Source organism: Thamnophis elegans, chromosome 1 (genome assembly GCF_009769535.1).
Source record: "Thamnophis elegans isolate rThaEle1 chromosome 1, rThaEle1.pri, whole genome shotgun sequence".
Classification (NCBI taxonomy): Eukaryota; Metazoa; Chordata; class Lepidosauria; order Squamata; family Colubridae; genus Thamnophis; species Thamnophis elegans.
In genome coordinates, this window is record NC_045541.1 from 172,061,763 (window position 1) to 172,084,807 (window position 23,045).

Sequence of the window (23,045 nt, forward strand, 5' to 3'; positions counted from 1 at the left end):
CAGAAGTTTATCTGAAAACCATTTATTTATTTTTTAAATCCATCTTTGGGGACGGCCCATCTCCATTTTTGCATTTCGAAATGGCTCACCTTTTGAAACCAAAACTACCACAAAAAGCAGCTGACCGTACACTGGCAAATAACAAATCACCACATCCATGTGATACAGGCAGTCCTCAACTTCCAACCATTCATTTAGCCACTGTTCAAAGTTACAATGGCGCTGAAAAAGTGACTTATGACTGGTCCTCACACTTATGAACAGGGGTCTCCAACCTTGGCAACTTTTAAGATTGTGGACTTCAATTCCAAGGGTGTTGAAGTCCACAAGTCTTAAGGTTGCCAAGGTTGGAGACCCCTGCTTATGAACATCACAGCATCCTCACAGTCATTTGATAAAAATTCGGACACTTGGCAACTGGCATGTATCAACAACAGTTGTAGCGTCCCGAGGAGTTGCGACCTTCCCAGCTGCCTTCTAACAAGTGAAGTCAATGGGGGAAGCCAGATTCAGTTAATGACATGATTCACTTAAAACCATGGCAGAGAAAGGTTGTAAAATTGGGCGCAACTCACTTAACATCCACCCTGGTGACAGAAATTGTGGTCACAATTGTGGATGTAAATTGAAGGACCAACTGTACTAGTTTTGTGGGTGTTGACATGGGAATGGAAGTTTTAAAATCGAATTCCAAGTGTGAGACCTTTTAAGATAGTTTCCTTAGATTGTGCTTCCATTTGGAAATTTAACATTTACGGGCAAAAATTATCAGGCTACTGTAATTCCAAGAAAGGACAAGGACAGGGAGCAAGTCTCAGATCCTCTTTGAAGTTTATCAAGATGCCAGATAACCCTTGTTTGTCCACTCTAAAGGAAAAAGCAAAGCCAGAATTCCTAGTTAATATAGTTACGTATCTCAAGATAATGTTCAAAATTGCATCACAATGATCTTGAATGTGATAATGTATTCAATGGTCTTGAATACAAGTGGTATTCAAGATAGCAGGTCAAACTAATCTAGTGGATCCATCTGATTGATCAAATTTCGAAACCACCCATCTTCCTCAAAAAGGGACACTAGGTGGTATTTGTTGTTAGTTGCAAAGTCGTGTCTGACCCATCGTGACCCCATGGACGTTCCTCCAGGCCTCCCTGTCCGTTACCATCCTCTGGAGTCCATTTAAGCTCACGCCGACTGCTTCAGTGACTCCATCCAGCCACCTCATTCTCTGTAGTCCCCTTCTTCTTTTGCCCTCTATTGTTCCCAGCATTAGGCTCTTCTCCAGTGAGTCCTTCCTTCTCATTTGAGTTTCATCTTTGGGATCTGGCCTTCTAAAGAGCAGTCAGGGTTGATCTCTCCTAAGACTGACCAGTTTGATCGTCTTGCAGTCCAAGGGACTTGCAGGAGTCTTCTCCAGCATCATAATTCAAAGGCCTCCATTCTTTGGTGCTCAGCCTTTCTTATGGTCCAACCTTCACAGCCATACATTGCAACTAGGAAAACCATAATCTTGACTATATGCATTTTTGTTGGCAGGATGATCTCTCTGCTTTTTAGTATGCTGTCTAGATTTGCCATAGCTTTCCTCCCCAGGAGCAAATAAAATATTAAAACATAAAACATTAAAACTGTGTACATTGAGAGGGGAGGGGGAGAATGTTCCAGAGGGCAGGGGCAACGGTAGACAAGTCGAAATTCTTTAACTGACAGGGTCCACAATATTCCTTCCCTGCCTGACTGGGTGGGACAGATTAATATGATGGGACAAAGAAGCTGTGACCCAAGCTGAATCAACTATTTTTTCAGCTAAGCATTTCCAGCACTGTTAAAAAGAGATTGGCCGCCTCTGATAGGTATTTGTTCGTTAATTCCCAGAGGGGGAAAAATCCAATTCCCTCAAGGCAGTCGAGGTAAATTTTGTTGTTGTTCAGTTGCTATGTTATGTTGGATTCTTCACAACCCAATAGACCAGGGGTCTCCAACCTTGACAACTTTAAGACTTGTGGACTTCAACTCCCAGAATTCCTCAGCCAGCCTGCAATAGACCATAGCAAGGAAAGCACCTCTGTCCTCCACTCTCTCCCAGAATTTGCCTAAATTCATGTTCATTATGTGAAGGATGCTATCTAACCATCTCCTCCTCTGCCATCCTCTTCTCCTTTTGCTTCCATTTTTCCCAACATCCAGGTGTTCTCCAATGAATCCCCTCTTCTCAACTGGTGGCCAAAGTATTTGAGCTTCAGCTTCCGGATCTGTCCTTCTAAAGAACAGTCAGGTTGATATCAGAGGTGGTATTCAGCAGGTTCTGATCAGTTCTGGTGAATTGGTAGCAGAAATTTTGAGTAGTTTGGAGAACTGGTAAATATCACCTCTGGTTGGCCACGCCCCCATCTATTCTCTGCCTCCTGAGTCCCAGGGAGGGAATGGGGATTTTGCAGTAACCTTCCCCTGCCACGCCCACCAAGTCACGCCCATAGAAACGGTAGTACAAAATTTGAATCCCACCACTGGTTGAAACCCTTCAGGATTGACTTGATTTGTGTTAAATTACCCAATGACACTATTTATTGCCCACGATTAAATCAGGATGGAAAACAGCGACAACCAAAATCAAAGAAACAAAAGAACTCAGGGGGAAGAAAATAAATAGGATGAATATTTACAGTATGATCATGATAATGGATGAGGTGCTCTCCTTGCCAAAACCAAACAAATCAACTAAACTTCTGTTTCCATCCAAAAACCAAAATTTAGGGAATCGTTAGTAATCTCCTTTTCATTTATTTATTTGTTAAATTTACTTAATGCCCATTTTACCATGGGGTTATTCTGAGCTTACTATATTATTAGCAGGCTCCTGAACTGCTAATTATTTTTCTAGATGTTTGACAAATTTTGATTTTTTTTTTTTAATGACAGACAGCAGGCAAAAGCTGTAGGATCAAGAGAGAAAAAAAAAGATCATTTGCAAACACCTTTTCAGCCGGGCACAAGTGTTCTGGAATCCAGTCAGACAACAAAGGGAGAATGAAATACAGGTAGTCCTCGACTTACAATTGAGCCTAACATTTCTGTTGCTAAACAAGACAGTAAATTTTGCACCAATTTACCTTTCTTGCCATAGTGAAGTGAATCACTGCAGCTGTTAAGTTACTAACAACAGTTGTTAAGTTGATCTGCCTGCCCCATTGACTTTGCTTGTCAGAAGGTCACAAAAGGTGATGAGATGATCCTGGGACACTGCAACCGTCATAAATACGAGGCAGTTGCCAAGCATCCGAATTTTGCTCATGTGATCGTGGAGATGCTGCAACAGTCATACGTGTGAAAAACAGTCACAAGTCATTTTTTCCAGTACTGTTGTAACTTGAAACAATCACTAAATGAACAGTTGTAAATGGAGGACTACCCATGTCAGAAAGTTTTGCATTGCTTTCTACCCGGAGTTGCCTTTGAAGGGTGCTTAGAAACTACAGTTAATGACAAATACAGCACTGCCCTTATTAACCGGGATGGGCTATAGAGACTATTACACCAGTTTTGAAACAATTAAAGTGGTGACCAATAACCACATTATTTCATGGTCAACTCAACATAACAACATACTCACCCAGCCCTACAACTCCAATCTCAGCAGACAGCTTTTCCTGCTCAGGCCTATCTATGTGTTTTTACTTTACTTTAATAAAATTTGTATGCCGCCCACTCCCATTGGGACTCTGGGTGGCTCACAAGCAGAAATAAAAGCATTTAAATTTTAAAAAAAAATACAATTATTAAAATAAGACATAGCAATAGCAATAGCAGTAGACTTATATACCGCTTCATAGGGCTTTCAGCCCTCTCTAAGCGGTTTACAGAGAGTCAGCATATTGCCCCCAACAATCTGGGTCCTCATTTTACCCACCTCGGAAGGATGGAAGGCTGAGTCAACCCTGAGCCGGTGAGATTTGAACCGCTGACCTGCTGATCTAGCAGTAGCCTGCAGTGCTGCATTTAACCACTGCGCCACCTCGGCTCTTATCATTCAATTAAGTGGGGCTGGATATTAATCAACAGCCCCAGGCCTGCCGGAACAGCCAGGTCTTGGTCGCTTTACGGAAGGCCGGGAAAGTGGTAAGGGTCCAGATCTCTGCGGGTAGCTCGTTCCACAAGGCCGGTGCACCTACAGAGAAGGCCCTCCCACGAGGGGCCGCCAGCCGGCATTGTCTGGTCGACGGCACCCGGAGGAGGCCCAACCTGTGTGATCTTATTGGTGGTTGGGAGGTGAATGGCAGGAGGCGGTCTCTCAGGTAGCCAGGTCCGATACCATGTAGGGCTTTAAAAGTAACGACTAGCACCTTGAAGCGTGTCCGGAGACCAATGGGGAGCCAGTGCAGCTCGCGGAGGATAGGTGTAACATGGGTGTATCTAGGTACACCCATTATCACTCGCGCGGCTGCATTCTGGACCAACTGTAGTCTTCGAACACTCTTCAGGGGCAGCCCCAAGTAGAGTGCGTTACAGTAATCCAGTCTTGAGGTGACGAGGGCATGAAAGACCATTCGAAGTGCCTCCCGGTCCAGGTAGGGCCGCAATTGGTGCACCAGGCGAACCTGGGCAAAGGCCCCCCTGATCACAGCTGACAGATGGTGTCAGTTGTGGATCCAGGAGGACACCCAAATTGCGGGCCCTCTCCGAGGGGTGTATAACTTCACGCCCCAGGCTAAGAGGTGGAGTGTCTGGACCATCCTTGGGAGGCAACATCAATAGCCACTCGGTCTTGTCTGGATTGAGTGCAAGCTTTTAGGGCTACTTGCTCCTAATTCTTTAATTGTGGCATGTTTTCTTCGATACTTCTCTTCCTGAGTCATCTGATGGCATCTTTATTTTATTTTCAGTTTCAGGTGAAAACTTGCTTTCTCTCACTCTCTCTCTCTCACACACAAAACCCTCCTCTTAACAGGTTTTTGGTTTTTTTAGTTCTTGCTTTGCACTTTAAGGTTTTTAATTTCACCCTCTACAATTTGTCTTGTACCGATTTTTAAGAACCAAATCATCTGGGAGACTGAATTATCTGCTCTTTATCTGCTCCAGAAAGACGAGGGAGTGGATGGATTAGGGTTTAGAAGAGAAAACGCCTATCCTTGCAAGTGGAAATCTTTTCACCGGACATGAAACTTAGCCCACGACATTACATGAACAGCATTTCCAAGTGCAAGCCACTCTGTAAGACCGTAACTGAAAAGCGGCCATCAGATGACTAAGAATAACGAAATGGGATCTGCTGGAGAATGCCATAGATTGGTGAAGCTCCCCGGACAACTGGTAGGAATGACGTAGCCCTGAACACTAAATCTACTGTACGCGAAGAATCTGCCTCTTTCTTTACACTGCGGCATTTGTGCCAACTCATTCCCCACTGATTTCTTCTTTAAGATCCAGATGTTAAAGTAAGCAAAAGAGTTGGGAAAAGTACTAGGTGAGCTACCAAGGTTCGGGAAGCGTGCCAAACACAAAGCAGATGCTGATGCAACAACACAGCTTTAATGTGCAACATCTTCCCTTTCTCCTTTGACCATTCCTCCACCTGAGATGCAAGAATGGCTAACAAAGAAGACAAGCTCTTGTCTCAACAAGCACCTCAAGGGAAGATACCATTCTAACAAGCTCATTATTACTGGAAGGGAGATACTACACATTTCAACTCTACAGTACAGGTAATTCTCAGCTTATGAGCAACATTTATGTCGCTAAGCAAGACTTTTGTTAAGTGAGTTTTGCCCCGCTTTACAACCTTTCTGACTGGGACACAGTGGCTCAGCGGCTAAGACACTAAGCTTGTCGATCAGAAAGGTTGGCACTTTGGTGGTTCGAATCCCTAGCGCCACGTAACGGAGTGAGCTCCCGTTACTTGTCCCAGCTTCTGCCAACCGAGCAGTTCGAAAGCACGTAAAAATGCAAGTAGAAAAATAGGAACCACCTTTGGTGGGAAGGTAACAGCGTTCCATGCTCCTTCAGCCTTTAGGCATGCCGGCCACCTGACCACGGAGACGTCTTCGGACAGCGCTGCCTCTTCGGCTTTGAAATGGAGATGAGCACCGCCCCCTAGAGTTGGGAATGACTAGCACATATGGGCGAGGGGAACCTTTACCTTACAACCTTTCTTGCCACAGTTGTTAAGTTAGTTCCATGTTTGTCAAGTGAACCTGACATGCCCATTGACATTGCTTGTCAGAAGGTTGCAACACATACCCTTGGGACACTTCAACAGGTGAGTCAGTTGCCAACTGTCTGAATTTTGGATCACGCAACCATGGGGATGCTGCAACGGTCGTAAGTGTGAAAAGTCACTTTATTTTCAGTAATGTTGTAACTCGGAATGGTCAGTATTTATTATTTACAGTATTTACTGTTGTAAATTGAGTACCACTTGCACTTCTTTCTAATCCAAGAAGGCAAAATCTATTCCATGTGACGTGGCTGAAGTGAAATATGATCTTCAAAAACTTATGGCGTAATAAATGTTTGGGTCTTTAGGGTACCTACCATAAGGCTAGCTGCTGTTTTTGCTTCCAAAGACCAACATCAAACACTTTATAAAAATACCTCTCCACATATAATAAAGGAGGACACAATGAATGAAGATAGTCCTAACATACCACCATTCGTGCAATGACCATTCAAAATTACAACAGCACTGGAAAAAAAATGACTTGGGACTGGTCCTTACACTTATGACCACTAAAGCAGCCCACAGTGACCAAAATCTGGCCCCTTGTCAACCAGCATATATTTACAACGGTTGCAGAATCCTGGGCTACGGTGTTCGCCATTTGAGATCTCCTTCGATGGCTTCTGACAAGCAACATCCAAGGGGAAGTTTAATTCACTTAACAACCGAATGATTCACTTAACAAATTCAGTGATTCGCTTAACCATTGTGGCAAAAAGGTCATAAAATCAGGTGCAACTCACTTAACAACTGTTTGGCTTAGCAATGGATATTCTGGTCCCAACTGTGGTTATAAGTTGAAGACTCCCTGTGAATGGCAGTGCTTCAATCCTTTGAGTTCTTTCAAGGCATTATCTTCTCACCAGTCTTGCAACCAACCAGTAAGAGTTGCAGATATTACCTTCATGTTATAAGCTACAGAAGACATTTCCCCCCCCCCCCCAGGAAGTAAGTGTTAACTGAGATAATCAATTTTTGCATTTTAAGCTGATCTCCTTGGTGGTTAGGTACAGTCTTCCAAATCTTTGGGTTTGATCTTCCTCCTTTGTCTCTCTGGGAACAATTCTGGCAGAAGGTATTTATTTTGCAGTACTTATTGACTCTTCTTTGGTTATCTCTATCCAGCAATATTCGATTCGATTTCGATTTTATTGTATTTCTATGCCGCCCTATTCCCAGAGGGACTCAGGGCGGCTCACAAACCAAGTCGGGGGGGGGGGGGGGGGGGACGGACACAAAGAAAGACAACGGACAACACAAAGCCACAATTTTAAAACAATCAACAGCCACACCATTCGGGGACAGGAACTCATCAGCCCCAGGCCTGTTGGAACAGCCAGGTTTTTAAGGCTTTGCGGAAAGCCTGGAGGGTAGTGAGGGTCCGAATCTGCATGGGGAGCTCGTTTCAGAGGGCTTCATGCTTCATATGGCTTCATGCAACAGCCAAACCGAATAGTTCAGGTTTAAACTAACCACACATATAACATTCATAGATGAAAAGCAAGCGGAAGTCAAGAAACTCAGAACCAAAAGCAAAACCAATACAAGAGTGTTGCGTGCAACCTAATTTCAACTCCCAAACTCTAGGCCTGCACATTTCACAAGTTAAATGTAATCAGAACCCAGAGTTTTCTTATACTGGAGAAAATGCAGTCAAGACTGGATTCTAAAACCAAACAGGCTGTCCAGCTGCATCTCTGACATCAAACTCAAGACCAAAAAAAGTCTGCAAAGTGGTCCATTAAATAGAAATAGTCTTGCTGTAGAAAGGAGTACAGCAAGACTTCTCCCTTTTCTGTATTCTCAGCCCCTGGTGTTCAAAGATAGACCAGCCTCTGAACACAGAAATCTATCGTGGCTAATAAGTGACTTAATTTGCTTACTGCTGGCCTCTGCAAGTGGCCCTGACATTTCCAATCATCCTGTAAAAGACTTGCTGGATCAGAGCAAAATCTCACTGGCCTCAAAAACTCTGGCAGGTCTGATGCTCCTCCAAAGTACACAAGCAAGACAAGAAGGCACCACTTTACTCCCAGCAATTGCTCTAATAATATATTGTGTTATGGCTAGAGAAAACCATGGCCTTCAACTTCCGTGGCTAATTAATAGGCAGACTGCCCTTCAACGTTACAACACACAACGTGTGTACTTCATTGTTTTAAATAAATCTAAATACATTGCCAACAAACTATTTTGTGTGTCATCTCAGCCCACCCATAGGAAATCTGTGAAACTCAGGAGGTATGAGACACCGTGTGTCATTTATTTATTAAATTTACATGCTGCCCCCCCCCATTGTCAAGTGCCATCAAGATTTCATGTGTCATTGAAAGATTACGAGGTCCTCCCCTGCCCCCCAATTCCAAGTATCAACCCTCCTCTCCCAAACATCTTTCATACACACGTTGTTCATTCGTTTTTCATTGGGTTGGCTTAGCAACCATCTGCATTCACCTTTTTAGCATTAAGAGAAATCTCCTGGAGGGATCTAAACTTGGATTAATTTGGGAACAAATCCTGCCAATGAGGGTTAGGGGGCTTCTAAACTGATTCAGAAACAATGAATCTATGGTGCTAGGGAATAAAAACGAGTGCGCTCGGACTTACTTCCAATGAAATACTCACAGGTACACTGCTACTATACATGGATGTTCTATAGTGGCTGTCAACATTCTCATGATTTTGTCCCCTACTCATCTAAATTGGGGGCCCGCTCTTTTACTATGTACTGCCAGAACAACCGTGGTGCCAACTCTTTCCTCGTGACCATTTATATCATCATACGGGAAGAAGAGCGAGTTGCATTTGTAATGTTAGAAACTTAAATAAGGGGGAATCCCTCATGACTTTGAAAAAGATGTAAGTCAGACATGGCTGGGCATGGGAGTATTTCCCCTTAGAACGAGAGGAAAGTTTTGCCATCTCTTAACATACCTTGCAATTCTATTGACTTCAGTGGAACATTTAAAAAATGCAAAGGGGTTTTTAGGAGAGGAACACCCACAACCGTCCTGGAAGGAAGGGAGGGGACAAGCCTCCAGGAAGGGGTGGGGCAAGAAAGGGGGAACTACAAGGTCGACCAGACTCCTGGGTGGGGGGGGAATTTTGCAATTACTCCCACCCCCTTTTTTTTAAACGCATGATTTAAAGCAAAGGCAAAATAATACGTTGAGCAGGACCGGGAAAGGGGGGGGGAGAGAGAAAGGACTTTTACTTTGACAGCAGATTCTTTCCGGCTGCAAACCAGATTAAGGGCAGAAGAAAACACCGATGTGTCCCCTTAAGGTTCCTGCCCCCCCCTACCGCTCTTAAGGCTGCTTCTCTGTCTTTCTGCCCCCCCCCCCAACTCCCCGAGAGCTGCCTCCGCGATCATCTCCTCCTCCTCCAGGGCATCATCTCTGGAACACACAGGACACCATTGTCCAAAACGGGAGTCCCCGGTTCAAGCCCTTCGCCGGCCTCCTCCGAACGAAGCGGCCCCAAAACTTACACCTCGTTTTGTGTGTGCGTGTTTTTTTTGCAACAAAAGGTCCCACGAGGGCTCGTTTCTAAAACCGAGACTTTATAAAGCAAAAAAAAAAGGGGGGGGAAGGGTTGAATGTCCCCTCTCCTTTTTCCCCCTCCTCTGCCCCCCCCCCAAATCTTAACTCTTACCATTCGCTTCCCAAGCGTGTGCGATGGTGGAAGAGGAAGCAAGCACGGGCAGAAAAAAAAAGAGGGAGGGAGCTACTACAACTTTCCGAAACAAATATTGTTTCTCTCCCCCCCCCCCAACGCACTCCCAAACCAGCAAAAAAGGCTGGCGGGACCACCAATCATCAGACAGTTATTTGGATCAGCCCCCACTCTGTTGCGCTTGAGGAGGGGGGGGGGCTTTACTTTATTTATTTAGCTGGTCACTCATGTACAAGATAACTTTGGGAATGAAAGTTTTGGGTTTTTAAAAAAAAATAAAAGCATTAGTGAGAAAAGCGAGGGAGGAAGAGAGGACAAACCACCTCCAGATCATCGCTTCTGCTCCCCCCTCCGACTCTACTATTCCTCCATTAAGGAAGCCAGCATCAACTTCCTTGGGAGTTTTTTTTTCCCCCTTCTTTTTTTAAAACAACCTCCAAAGCCATAGGAATCCAAGAACGTATTTTTATTTCGAGCTCTTTGGGGAGGGGCTTTAAACCACGGCCACTACGTAGAGGTTCCGCAGAAGCCCCACCGCCACATTTCAACCCACTCTTCTAACTTGTCGGGGGTGGGGGTGGGGGAGCTTTAGGGTCGCCGACGACAGCAAAACCGAACTTGGAGCGGCCTTAAGCCCAGGCTTTTTGACGCAGGTTCCAACCCCCCCCCCCCGCCCCGGTTTCATTAAAATAAAATATAAACTTTGAAAAGGATGCACTTACTACAAGACTGCTAGCTGGCGATCCAGAGGGGGAGGGGGGCAGATCCCGTCCTCTAGAATCCACTTCCTTTCTCCCTTCCCCCCACAATCATGGGGAGAGGGGGGGGTGTATAAAAAGAAGCCTCCTCTTTTAAAACCAGCCGGCTAGATTCCTCCTCCCTTCTGATCCTGCCGCTCCGTCGCCCCCTCCTTTACCAAATGCGCTTCTTACACGTGCAGTCGGTCGGAAGAGCATGCGCGCACACAGTGTCTAATTCACTTGGTTTGTTCCCTCCTCCTCCTCCTCCTCCTGGTCAAGCTATTAATTAGATTGCATTGGCAAAAATTCTCTTCCTCCTCCTCCTCCACCGCCTCCCCCCTCCCTCCCTTCTATTTGGCGTAAAATGGAACAGTTGGGGGGGGGGGAGGCGGAGAGAAAGAGAGAGGTAACAGTTGGTAGAGTTGGACCTGTTAACTAGGTGAGGGTTAAAGAAATCGGCGTCGGAAAGCCGGCCCGGAGATTGGAGAACGGGGAGCTGATGATGCAGCAAAGCCCCCCGCCCCCCTTCTTTCTTTCTTTACGCGGCAGTTTTGGGGCTACGTGGAGAGGCCGGGCTAATAGGGCTCACGCAACCAACGAAGCCCGCTTGTGTGTGGCCGGAGAGATTGGGGGGAGGGGGGGAAGTGCTTCCTTCCACGTGTTGGGGCGCGCAGCTCCCACCGAGGTAGCGGCGGCTGATGCATCCGGCCCTGCTGAGCCTCCTGAAAGGCGGACGAGGAGGAGGAGCGTCCGCCGTCAAGCCCGGGCAGGGCGGTGCTTCCGAGGCCGCTCCGATCGTCCGGGATGGCCTCGTCGAGGGAAGAGCGAACCAGGACTCGGATCATCCCGCGCGGCCTAGTAAAGCCTATCCAAGAAACGTGTCGCTTCTCCGAGCGTTTCTGAACAGGAGCGCGAACGACTTTGGCCACGCGTGCTCGGGGAGGGGGGGGGGAGGAGGGAGATTTCTTGCCTTCGTCGGCGTTCATTGGATCTCCGGCTGCAAAAACCTGAAACGGCGGCCTCTCCGGGACGACCCACCGACAAGCTGCAAAATCGCGAAGGAGCTTTGCAAATTCTTCGTCCGTCTAGATCGCTCTCCAAGTGCCCCTCTCGGGTTGGGATCTTTGCTGTGTTGTTATGCATGGTGGGAGCGGGGGCGGCGGTGTCTTTCCCAGTTGTGTTATTATTTTTTCTTAAAGACGCCTGGTGTTTTTTATTCTAGGAATAGCAAGGACGGCAGACGACATAGGCTTTGATTGCTTACTTTAACTCCATCGGTGCATGTATTATTTCACACATTGAATAGTTAAATCTGAAATCGGATTCTCATAATTTGAAGGCTATGAGTGCTACCTGGCTCTTTTCGGGTTCGTGACGGTGAATGTTGTCGTAATCTGCATTCATGTTCTACTAAGTGCCCCCAAATCCCTTGAGCCGTATTCCAGTGGGGATAGAACTGTACGTATGGCACATCTTTTTTTTTTAAACCCTTAGGGTTAAAAATATTGCATAAGCTTTATTGTGACCATAAGTAGAGTGTGGTCTCCTACACCTTCATTTGATCCATATATTCTTAAGTGGTGCTTCGGCATTAGAATGGCAAATAGTGTAGGACATTAGTGTTTCGTGAGTAAACTTCAAGAAAAGGTTCCTTCCAGAAAATGGGTGAGGAAAATGGAAGGTTATTAAAATGGGAAATTGTTTCCCCTCAGGTGGTTCGCATGCAAGCATCCCCACCTTCTTTCTGTCACGTTTTGTTCAGAACAATGTCATTTGTGACATTTTCTGCCATTGTAAGATATTGTTGTCCATCCAACCCATCAGAAAATAACACGATGCCTTTCAAAAGCGAACTGTAGATCTTTCCAAGCAGAATGAAGCCCTAGTCAAGTGATAGGAAACTGTACCCTTAAATCTGTTGAGAGAAATTGTGCAAAACATGGTCCCTCCAGGAAGAATTAGCCATACTTTGCTGACAGTTTTCTCCTTTGAAAAGTGTTGGAGGAAGGCACAATTGGATCAGCTGTACTGGATTTAGTGCTAAGAAGACATGGAAGGAGCTTCCATTATGGAAGAGACTGTGTTAATGTTGGAGTTCTTGATTGGAAAAGAATCCCAAACTAAGCACATATCTCGGAATGTTAAGAACTGGATTTGTAGTCACTCCAAGTATTTATTAAATGCCACATGAATCAGGTAATAGGAAAGGAAGCTGAAGGCGGATGGAGATTTCTAATGGAGATTTTATGAGTTGCAAAAAGTAAAATGGGTGGTTGGTGCTGGTAGTGGTGTGTTGAAGATGCCAGATTTCTTTTAAGAGGACATGTCAGAAAATGCAAGAATGCCAAGTCACAATATACAGACAGGTAATATAGAATGGCAGAGCTCATGTAAATACAGTACAAACTATCAGAATGTGCTGATGTTAGTAAAGGATACTAAAAATAACAAAGGGCTTCCTTAGATATGTTCAAATCAGAGGTGCATAGGGCGAACCGAAAGTAGCTGTGGCAGGAGGCTCCGCCCACCCACCCGAACCAGTAGTAAAAAAATTAGCAACCCACTTCTGGTTGGGTAAAATTGTTATGCCAACTGCTCAATGAAAGCAAAATGTTTTAACAGGTTAGAAATGACAAAGGCTAATCAGTCCTCAACCAAAAAATGTGTTTCATCATAAAATTGTGATAAAGAAGGATAGAACTGAACTTTGCAACTGACAGAAAAATGATCAGAAAATACTTGTTTACCTTAATGAATGTAATTATCTGGGATCAGAATTGCATCAGTTTTAATCACTATAGATAGAATGTCTTTAAACTGACATATCAGGCAATTGGAGGAAAACTAGTATCCCAGCCTTCAAAAGTAAGATTCCCAGATTAAATCTTACCTTATTTTTGATTGAGTAATTTTCTTGATTGTGGGACTAAATATATCTGATTTCAACAAAGCCTTTGATAAAATATCCCATGCTATCTTGATTAACAAACTAATTAAGCACAGGTAGTCCTTGGCTTACATCCATTTGTTCAGCTATTGTTTGAACTTGCAACAGTGAGCTGAACGAGTGGTACTTACGGCCAGTCCTCACAGTTCCAACTGTTGCAGTGTCCCTGTGATCATGTGATTGTGATCTGAGTGCATAGTGCCCGGTTTGCAGTTTATGGAATTACAGTGAGCTGCTGTTACATGATTGAAGAGCCGAGGTGGCGCAGTGGTTAGGGTGCAGTACTGCAGGCCACTTCAGCTGACTGTTATCTGCAGTTCAGCTGTTCTAATCTCACCGGCTCAGGGTTGACTCAGCCTTCCATCCTTCCGAGGTGGGTGAAATGAGGACCCAGACTGTGGGGGCAATATGCTGACTCTGTAAACCGCTTAGAGAGGGCTGAAAGCCCTATCAAGTGGTATATAAGTCTAACTGCTATTGCTATTGTGATTCCTGGTGTCCCCTGCCAGTTTCCCAAGTTGGTCATGTAAGGTCTTTGCTTAACTATGGCAAACTGGGACTGCTGGAGTTGCCAGCAACATGGTCAAATGATGCTGCATTTTAATGACTGAATCAAGTAATGGCAATTTCAGTCCTAATTGTCATTAATGGAGGATAGCTTGGATACAGCAAGAGTTTAAGTGGACACAGAGCTGCTTGAAAATTGCATTTAAATAGTGCTCAATTAATGGAGCCTCATCAAGTTGGAGAAGGGTATTAAGGAAATACAAGGATCAGTCCTGGATTTTCTCATTATTTGTATTGATTTGAATGAAAAGATGTGAAGATGTTTATGAAATGTATATATGACAAGTATATATCTCTCTGAAGGAGATGGGTGGTTAAAAAGTTTGAAATATAAACAAGTTTGGGTGGGATAGCTACTACTTTTGAAGGCAGAAATAGAATTCAAAACCTTGAAGAACTAATTGGCATTATCAGAATGAAATTTAATAGGAACATGTGCAGTACTGAGTAGAAGTCAAAAGAGTGAAACTCCCATTTTAATGAATTGATTGGTGGAAGAGGAGGGGTTATTCAGGATTATCCACTGAATAGGGCATATTGGGCATTTCTGTCATGCAAATCAGGAAAGATTGTAACTGAAATTTTGAAATAACTTTATAACAGCAAGAGCAATTCCTTAATGGAACCAATAACCTAGCAAAATGTTATTCAGTGGAGGTTCCATATCTTCCTGTTGTGGATGCTTTAATCTGGTTTCCTGCACTGAGCAGAGGGTGGGAACCAATAGTCTAACTCAGAGGTGGGGAATTCTGGGAGTTGAAGTCCACAAGTCATAAAAGGATCCTAGTTCTCCACCCTCTGGTCTAAATTATCCCAACTTGATGATTCTAATTACGGTAATGAAAATTAATTATTGAAAGTCAAATTTAACGAGACCCCTGTTGGAAGAGAATCCAGGTTCTGGCAGTTGAAGAAACCAAAGCCAGCAGAATAAGTATTCTGAGCTAGTTAGCTCAGGATACAGAATGGATATTTTACATGGACTTAACGCAAGGTTGTGTTCCTAATATCTCTTGTAAAAGAAATGAGGACTTTGAAGAATTATCTTGACACATTATAGTGGACTAGATAAGGGCCTAACAGAAAATGAATCAGGATCTATTGGTGATGTGTAGTGTTTCTGGCTCTCAATTACTTTTCCTTTCTGAAAATATAATTGCGTTTTTAAAAATGGATGGGAAATATCTACTGAACTGGTATGTGCTCAAAAGCACTTTAACAATCCTGTCCTTTAAAGAACCAAATGACAACTTATTAGGTGCCAGTGATTTCGGCTTTAGGAATGAGTGAATGCTGAGGATGAGTTTAATATTAGGACAAGTTCCCTGCATAAATTAATCAAAAGGAAATGAGTCTTGAACAGTTAATTATACAGAGATATAAAAAATATTCTCTATCATTACTACTTTGAATGTTTGGTTATTACAGCAGTCTCTTTGTCCAATATTTTCTACATTGAGTTGCTCTACCTGTTTTGCAGCAAAGATAAAGGTTCCCCTTGCACATATGTGCTAGTCATTCCTGACTCTAGGGGGCGGTGCTCATCTCCGTTTCAGAGCCGAAGAGCGAGTGCTGTCCGAAGGGGTCTCTGTAGTCATGTGGTCGGCATGACTAAATGCCAAAGGCCCACGGAACACTGTTACCTTCCCACCAAAGGTGGTCCCTATTTTTCTACATGCATTTTTGCATTCTTTCGAACTGCTAGGTTGGCAGAAGCTGGGACAAGTAATGGGAGCTCACTCCATTACGCCGCACTAGGGATTCAAATCGCTGAACTGCTGACCTTTCTGATCAACAAGCTCAGTGTCTTAGCCACTGAGCCACTGCGTTCCTGTTTTCAGCTATAAGACCATTTTTCCCTATCTTTGTTGCCAGGACTTCTTTTAAGATGCTCAGGATAGTATTGAAACTTCTTGAATGTGAAGCCAAAGCCATCTCCAAAAATGAATGCTGACCCTTCCCAGGTTTTCCATTGAAAACTAACCTGAGCTTCCTTTTTTATATGTTTTCCAATTATTTATTTAAAAAGCCATTAATGACTTATTCCCTCCTCATCCCCACTATCTTGGTTTGTTAAATGATTCCTTTCTAGCATCCAAGCAAGAACAGCACAGTACTAAAAAAGGAGAAATAATACATATGATATGAATACCTTTTAATGAATATACTAAATGAGATACAAAATCATTAAAGACATATAATCTAGTTGGTCCTAAGCCTTGAAATGTCTGCCAGCATTCCAAGGTCCCTGAAGTGTCAAATCCTAGGGCATATCCCTAGCATGATGACATATTTGGAGATACAGGAGGGCATCAGCTGGGTTCTGTTAATCACCCTCCCTTGTGGATCAGCAGTAGCAAGATAGTTCCATAGAGAAAAGGCTATCTCTTCTATTTTCACCTAGGGAAAATGAACAGAGAGGGACTTGTTTTGTCCTTTAGAGCAGCAACTACACCAATTCCTTGAAAGTTAAATTCAACAGAAGGATAAATATATCACAGACATTTTTCAGTCCAGTCATTTGGTGCAGTGCATAATATTACAAATCCTAAGTCCTTAAAACTGAGGCAGAGTAGGGAATGACTCTCATGCCGTAATTTTTGCTGTTCCTGAATTTCATAAAACAACTGGACGACTCATGCCCAGCTGGGTCATTTCAGATGTATTTCCTTACCTAAACAGAAAAACAAAATGACAACTGGGCAAAAAAAGCAGTTGGGAGCAGCAGTGATTTCCAATTTCTTGCCTGCTTCCCCATTGAGTTTCCCTGTAGGAAGCTGACAGAGAGCATCAGAAATCCTTCCTCCCTTTGTCTTCCCTCCCTTCTTGACTGTTCCCCCCCCCCCACTCCCTCCCTGGTGGCTTCCCCATTTACTTTGCTTGTGGGAAGCTTGCAGAGAAAGTCAGTGGGGAAGCCAGCAGGAAGTGGCAACTCCAAGGCCAACAAGCAGATAAGTGGATAAGGACTCAAAGATCCCTCTCACAGTTACTACTATTGAGCAAGGTACCACCTATACTGTACCTGTGCATTTCGTTTTTCTTGCCTAAATGTAGAACCTTAGTCTTTTCACCGTTGAATTTAATTTTATTAGATAGTGTCCAATGTTCAAGTTTGTCAAGATCCTTCTGTATCTTAAGCCTATCTTCTGGAGTGTTGGCTATTCCTGCCAGCTTCGTGTCATCTGCAAATTTGATGAGTTCCCCATTTATTCCCTCATCCAAATCATTGATGAAGATGTTGAAGAGTACTGGGCCTAAAACAGAGCCTTGGGGTACTCAACTGCATACTTCCCTCCATGTAGATGCAGTTCCATTGAGGACTACACGTTACGAATCCATCTGGTGGTGATGCTGTCCAACCCACATTCTTCTACTTTATCTAGTAGTAGGTTATAGTCTACCTTATCAAATGCCTTACTGAAGTCCAAGTAAACTATATCGACGGCATTCCGCTGGTCCACTAATTTTGTCACTGACTCACTGATGGTATGCTGGGGTGTGCAGGTGAGGGCGAGTGCATGGGGATGTGCACAAGGTGCCATATGGGTTGGGGAAGATTCAGAGTGGTTTGCCAGGAAGGATGCATAGGGGGTTCCTTCTTTCCTTTTCCTCTTACACCTTTCCCTATTCTTTCCTTCCTTCCCTCTTCACTTTCCAACATTGTGACAGTAGCTGGGAAACACTCATGTTCAAGATGAGGATCATGTGACCATAGCAGCAGCTTGAAACAGCTACAACTTCTGTAGAATTCATTCCTTCTAGAGTCCCATTTGTGGTACCTTGGTTCAAAATGCTTTGCTCTATGGTGCACCATTTTGCCTCATTAAAGGTTATAGAAATAAGACTTATTGCCTAATGCAGAGAGATATTTAAATATAGGATATTTGATTGGCAACTGATTTTAACCTTTATTTGAAATGAAAGGACAACAACATGGGTGATCAATATCTGTTGCAGCCACTCTGCAAATACACACTAGGATAAGATAGCAAGCTAGTTTGTGCCTCAATGCCTTCCTTATGCATAGCAATAGCCCTTAGACTTAAATACCACTTCATGATGATTTACAGCACTAAGCGATTTACAGAGTCAGCATATTGCTCCCCCAAAATCTGGGTCATTTTACCTACCTCAGAAGTGTGGAAGGCTGAATCAACCTTGAGCCGGGTGAGATTTGAACTGCCAAATTGCAGGCAGCCGGCAATCAGCAGAAGTAGCCTGCAGTACTGCACTCTAACCACTGCGCCACCATGGCTCACAGGCAGGCATGTGTCTTTAACCACAATTTATGAGCCGAGGTGGCGCAGTGGTTAGGGTGCAGTACTGCAGGCCACTTCAGCTGACTGTTATCTGCAGTTCAGCGGTTCTAATCTCACTGGCTCAAGGTTGACTCAGCCTTCCATCCTTCCGAGGTAGGTGAAATGAGGACCCAGACTGTGGGAGCGATATGCTGACTCTGTAAACTGCTTAGAGAGGGCTGAAAGCCCTATGAAGCGGTATATAAATCTAACTGCTATTGCTATTGCTATTCTCAGGGCACACAACAAAAGCCTCTCTTTCAGATACTTATTTTAAAGCAAATTATGTACAGAATCTTTGTCAAGGTTTTTGAGAAAGTTTTATTGCTCATAGTACATACAGGTCTGTAGTCCTGCTGAATTTGAGTAATCAGCTGATTACTAGGAGCACCTGAAGTAGATTTAATTCTACCTCAAAATTTATTCCTTTTACCTTTTCCAACATCACTGAATGTATTGGGAGAACACATTAAATCATGGTTTGAATAATCTGGGTTTATTGACTTATATAGTTGATCCATGCAACAAACTAAGTCACAAACAAGCAAACCACGTTAACATTTTGTGTCAACTGCCTCCTGCTTTCATTTGCTACAAAAAACAAAGTACTTATATACCTTCTGCAGTGGTATAAAACCACCTTCCCTTTAACTTAAAAAATCTCCTGAGAGAAGCAATTGTCTTGAAAAGCCACCACAATTTTCTGGAGCTACCTTGCTCAGTGTGTAGAAAACGAGGGTCAAGCTCAGAAATACTTCTAAAAAACAAAACTTGTGAAGATGCACCAAGAGTTTATGTCAGGGAAGTTCTAATATTCAGTCTTGATCCCAGAAGGAGGTATTTTTCCATTTTATTAAATTTATTTGCTACCCATCATGATTTTAAACTACCCAGACAACACAATTACTCAGGGTTAATTGAGGCATGGATTCCACAAAACCCAGTGCTGGTTTCATAGCTACTGAGCCATAAAGGATTGGCATGGGCTAAGAGCTGAAGAACCAGATGAGGGAGAGATTTATGTGGAGAAGAGCTATTCAGGTTCGCATTCTAAGGGTTGACACTGATGCAATGGCACATAATTGAGTTTGGGCCAAATATCTGAACCCTGTCCAAGAGCTGACAGGAATACAGGTAGTCCCAATTTACAACCATAATTGGGACTGGAATTTCCATTGCTAAGTGATGTGGTTGTAAAGTGTGATGTCATGTGACTGCATCGCTTAGCAATGACAATCCAAGCAGTCCTTATTGTTGTCGTAACTCCAGACATGCAGTTCCTTAAGTGGGAAGAGGAGAGAGTCCCACGTAAAGAGTATGGGGGACTGCTGGGTGTGTGTGTGTGTGTGTGCAGCACAGACTGAACAAGTTGGGGAGGGGGCTGCAATGCAACGGGAAAAGATCCAGGAAAAGAAGAGTCTGTGCTGAGTTGTTTTCTTGATGTGCTCCAGCTATGGTGCTGCCAGAAGTCCCTGAGCTGCAGTGAAGCAGCATGGTGCAAAACAGCCACCCAGGAATCTCCAGCAGTGCAATGAAAGCTGTTGCTGCTGTGTAAAACAAGTGCTGCAGGAAGTCCCAGCCACACTGCATCCTTGCCGCCTAGCAGTCCACCATCCCAGCTGACCTTTGCCATCTTGTCTCTGCTGTGCTTGTCCTGGCTGCTGGCCACAGGAGGCCGTCTTTCCAGGTCTCACGAGAACAGACACACAATTTGGAGACTGGTGCAAACAGCCTTGGGAAGAAGGCCTGGCATGGTCAGCAACTGCCTCACACAGGCCAGGCTGGGTGCACCTCACTAGCAATGGGAGGAAGATGGTGAAAGGCAGCTGGGTGTGGCAAGGTAAAGAGCAGAGGCCTGCAGGAGCAATCGCTTAAATCGTGGGTCTCTTCTTCAGTCCCAGCCCCACTACTGCCTCCAAGAAGTACTTGCCAAAAGGACATAGATTGGGGGAGGGAGGCAGGTGGGGGGAATTGAAGCACCCCTGTTGTATTAACTGTGGGCAAGGCACCTTAGTTTGATCACATTACTGTGGGGACACTTGCTACTTTAGGGAATGTCAAGTCACTTTTTTCAGTGCTGTCGTATCTTCAAACAGTCAAACAGAAAGAATGTCCATACGTTGAGAACTATGTTTGTACAAACTGAGATGAGCACCTTCTTTAGCTACCAGAATAACTTGAAGCAGACTAATATGTTATGCAAATTCTACATCTCATGATGAGCCATGGCCATAATCACAAACTATGAGCATGCATTTTCAGGGGGAAAAAAATCAATTTTTACTATTCATACTTCAAAACTTTCAAAGGAACAACATGCCAAGTGGGGTACCTTAGTGGAACACTAACAAAAAAACCCAGAGTGGATTTTCCCTTTAGATTATGTTTAAGGACAGAAATAGCAAAGATTACATCACCTGCTTTTCTGAATATTAATGTGTCCAGAACACACATGGAGAAGTAATGAGTTCTCTAGAGAAACCCTATGCTGTGGCCAGAAATTGTACTTTAATTTTGGCAGCCAAGAAATAATACAAGTATATCTATTTTCCCCCACAGTGGTTAAGTCTAGCCTCCCTTACACATCAGAATACTCAGAAAATAGAACAGATATTGTATATTTGACTGTTTCACCACCTCTGGTGTGTTAAAATAAAAGTAGCAACATCATACTTAAGGCTAGGGACACAAGTATGCATCAGGTCATACCCTAAATCCTGTATTAAAAGTAATAATTGAAATCTGAAATAAAATATGATGATCTTCATCTTATAACAGTGAGGCAGTTAACCATGCCCTCTTTCAGGTAATTGTTAATTGCCACAGGAATCCAGCTGCCAAATATAAAACTTCCTTCCCTGCCCAATACTGTTCCATTTTTTCTTCCTGACTTTCAATATCCCTCAAATCTTGGAAGGCACCATGCACAAATCAACCTGGGTTTGTGTTTGACTTCCTTTTTGACTTCCTCTCCAAAGATTCTATTTTGATGTATCTCAAGGTTTACATCAGCAATCGCCCTCAGCTTTTTGTGACCTGACAAGCAATGTCAATCACTTAACCACGTTACTAATTTAACATCCACAGTGACTCCCTTAACAAGTGTGGCATGAAAGGTCATAAAATGGGGCAAAATTCATTTAACAACTGACTTACTAAGCAACTTAAATGTTAGGCTCAATTGTGATAGTAATTTGAGGACTACCTGTACTGAGATGCATGAAAATAAGCCTTTCAGAATCATTGTCACATACTCTTAATACTCTAGAATACTCTAATCTAGAAATTGTATTCTAGATTATATGGACAACTGTACGATTTGCTATACACAGTCATGTTAATTTAGTATATCTTTGATATTTCTAATATAGTAAAATGAAAGAACTGTTGTGTGGAAGCTTCTATTAGATCATTTTTGGAAAGCCAAAAATTATCTTCTTAGTTATTAACATTCTTAACTAAAAGGGGATTTACTTGAGAGGATTATTAAACGAACCTACTTAATGTATGTACAAGTGAATGCTAAGGCAGCAAAAATGCAGGGTGATTGAGAAGGAGCCAATGATCTAATACAATTAGTACACCTGAGAGATGATGGAAAAGTGGAACAAAAGGGAAGTATTGAACTCGAAGTCTCATATTAAGTGACAATTAATTAAATTAAAAAAAAAAACTAATGAAAGACACATAAATAGAAGCATCCTAATAAACTGATTTTGGCCAAGGCTGGAAGTTCAACATGATCTACTAAGTTAGGAGACAAGAATTTTGTCTCAGCCAAGTCTTCCGAGAGTGGGCGGCATACAAAACTAACTAATAAACAAACAAACAAACAAGTTCCGGAATTAATCCCTGATGCAAGTCAATATTTCAGTCTAATCTCCATTTCAAAAATAGGAACAAAAAGACTTAAAAATAGTTTTTATACCATTTTTGTTGGCAATAAGCAGCCTTTGTTGGATATGTTAACCACCTTGAGTTATTTGTAAAAACAATAATGGTGAGATATAAATAAAATTGACGTTCACAAGAGCACATGATCCATATAAAGAAAAGAACCACTTCCTAAACTAGGCATGTTTAGTTTCTCCTAAGCAACTAAACATACTGTAAGTTATTTTAAAGTTTAAGATGCCTTTTGCAATATATATTTCTAAAAGTGTTAGGAGTTTCGTATGAATACTGATTTCACAGATCCTTAAGTGGCTCACACCCAGTGGTATGCTAATAAACACATAATTGCCAGCTTTGCTATCTCCATTGGTGCCATGCCATGAACACCAGATATCTGACCAGCATGCTAGGCATTGTGGCTCAGCTCTGTTCTAACAATTTGCTCTTGTGAACTAGTACAAGCCAGCATTAGCACACCACTGCTTGTACCCCACATTTTAGGAAAACAAAATTCAGAAGAGTTACAGTAAAAAACTAAATTGGAACTGTCAAGAAGTTACACAATTAGACTGTCCTTTTTCTCTATTCCCCCCCCCCTCATTCTCGCACTCAAATTTCATTTTCTGTACAAGTGTTAAACAGATGCATATTATATCAGAGTGTGTTTCAAATCACTGTGATTGAATGGTAGATTAATTGGAGAAAGCAG

At 43.2% G+C, this 23,045-nt stretch overlaps 1 protein-coding gene across 3 annotated transcripts in view; it reads right to left on the reverse strand.

The window, feature by feature from the left end:
* The window catches only part of GATAD2A (GATA zinc finger domain containing 2A), a 123,878-nt gene that overhangs the window by 93,502 nt on the left and 7,331 nt on the right, over nt 1-23,045 (reverse strand). Inside the window, exon 1 of one of the 3 annotated variants that reach the window (XM_032214097.1) lies at nt 10,613-10,848. The exons of 1 other annotated variant lie outside the window; for it this stretch is intronic. The gene's annotated coding sequence lies outside the window, so the exon portion shown is untranslated. Of the gene's footprint in view, nt 1-9,869; nt 9,942-10,612; nt 10,849-23,045 lie in introns of those variants that run through there. One more of the 3 variants, XM_032214259.1, reaches the window with a different exon arrangement.